Genomic DNA, 2,296 nt, shown 5'->3' with positions numbered 1-2,296 from the left:
GCCGCCTACCAGGGAGGCCATTGGGCCGAGCTCTCTGCGGCCCAGGATCCAGATCATGAGTGTGGCCCACGGACCCTGCCCCTGACGGGCCCATGGTGAGCAGCTCTGGGGTGGGGGTTTGGGGGGCACGGGAGGCTGGGATGCACAGGCCCGAAGATGCCTGCTGCCTCCTCTGCCCCCGGCGGGAAATTCCCAGTTGGTTCCCAGCACCAAGGATCCAGGGCAGGGTACGCTAGCCGTGGCCTTCCTGGAATATTGGGGGCAGGGAGGGCCAGCCCTCTGCCTGTGGGTGCAGCGGCTGCCCTCGTCCTCCTGGCCTGGGTGCCTTCCTGGGACCCCTTGTCAGCCCAGCCCCCTGCCCAGGAGCAGGCTCTGTGCTCCTCATGCCCTCTGACTGGGGGTGGGTGCTCCTGGCCATGTGGCCCCTCTCCTGGGGCTAGCAGATCCCCAGGCTGCTGCAGGGTGGGAAGCGGAGTGGAGCCCTTCCATCTGGATTCACTAGATTGACTTCCAGACTCTGCCGGGGCCTGCAGCCTGGGGGTGGGGGTGCATTGGGGCCGTTTGGGACTGGCACGCAGCTCTCTTTGCAGTGCAGACTTCAGGGGGCTTCCTGAGAGTGCCGTCTCTTTCATTCTTGGGGGGGCTGTAGGCAGATTGTCTCCTGGGGCTATCCCTCCGTTGTCGCCCTGGGGGTTCCCCAGGCCTTCCCCTTCCTATGAGGTGTGGCCTGGGGCCCTGAGCCCTCTTCCCTCTCTTGGATTGATGGATGGGAGGTAGGTTGTGTGTAGCAGAGCCAGGGGTGGGGCGGGAGTGGCAGCAGCCCCCTTCTGCTCTCCAGGCCTGTGTGTTGTGGGCGGCTGGGTTCAGTGGGAGAAGAGTACAGCCTTGAGGAGACCTGTGTCCAGAACACATTAAGGAGGACTGAGTGGACCCTTGGCCATGACCAGAGACTGAGGCAGAGGCCCCCTGAGAGGTTCCCCCCCACACCCGTGCTTGGCTGGACCGGCCTCTACGTTAGTCCCCCTCCTCCTCACCTCCCCCTGCCCTCCTGCGTCCTGTGGTCCGGGTCCTGTGGTCCGGCTTCCGTGTTGTTGCAGTCCACTTTCCTTCTCTGAAACAGGCCAAGGTTTTTTTCTCCCCTCTGCTGTTTGTGGAGTGGAGGCTCTTCCCTTTGCCAGAGACTCTGGTAGTTAGGGTTGGAGCCAGGCAGGTCTACCTGTGGCTGAGCTGGGGACCCAGGGGATAGGCCCAGTGCCCGCCCTGACCTGGCGTCCCCTCCAGGTATCCCCCTTGGCTGCGCTGTGCACGCTCGTGCTGGCACTGCTGGGAGCCGTTCCGAGCCGGGCAGGGCTCCGTGCTTGTAACGTCTCGGAAGTGCTCCGCCACTACCGCGCAGTCATCTTTGAGGACCTGCAGGCCGTGGTGAGGCTGGTCGGACCCCGGGCTGAGGGGACCTCCACGGATGCTAAACACCTGCATTTAATTCACGACAACCCACCACGGCAGGGATGGCCCGGGCCCTCCTGTGGAGCCCAGAAGGTACAAGGGCCTGCCTGCCGCTTCCCTGGGGCCTTCCTGGTAGTGCTCCTGTCCACCCGCTGTCCCCACTTCCCTCCCCAGGAACACAGTGTCCTCTTGTCCATCGCGTCCTTGGGTCGGACCCTGCGCGGGGCGGTGTCTGGGGGCCGCCGCGGCGCCCTGGAGAAAGCAGCGTGGACCGTGGCCATGCGCACCGAGGCGGTGATGCGGCGCCACTGTTGGGCGCCGCGCCAGGTGCGTGTCCCTGTGCGTGTGGGCTGGCCCCAAATCCCCTCTGTCCGCCCTCTCCCCGGCCGCTCGGGCAAGACCCTCTTCCCCGGGGGCTGAACGCCAGCGGTGAGACGGCGGCCAGGCGGGACCGTGCTCTCGCTGACCGCTCCGTCCCTGACAGCGCAGCCCGCGGCCGCGGGAGACGCGGCGTGCCCGGCCCCGCGGCAGCCAGAAGCGGCTCCTGCTGCGCGCCCTGGACGCCTTCGCCACCTGCTGGGAGAAGCTGTTCGCGCTGCGCGCCTCGACCGCCCCGCCCTGGCCCCACGGTGCAGTCTCCGCCCCGCGCCGTGGACCCGGCCCAGCCCCCGCCATCCCCGGGACGTCGGCGGCCTGCGGAGGGCGGGCCGGCGGAGGCTGGGATGAGTCATGCGCTGAGGACGGCGGTTCTCGCCCTCCGTCATCGCGGCCCGGCTCCCCAGGGGTGCCAAGACTTCAATAAACGGCCTTCCTTCGCTAGCTGTGGTCTCAGGAGGGCCTGGGGTCTGCA

This window comes from Orycteropus afer, unplaced genomic scaffold, assembly GCF_000298275.1.
Source record: "Orycteropus afer afer isolate SDZICR_OR568_19922 unplaced genomic scaffold, OryAfe1.0 scaffold00469, whole genome shotgun sequence".
Classification (NCBI taxonomy): Eukaryota; Metazoa; Chordata; class Mammalia; order Tubulidentata; family Orycteropodidae; genus Orycteropus; species Orycteropus afer.
This window is presented reverse-complemented; position numbering follows the sequence as displayed.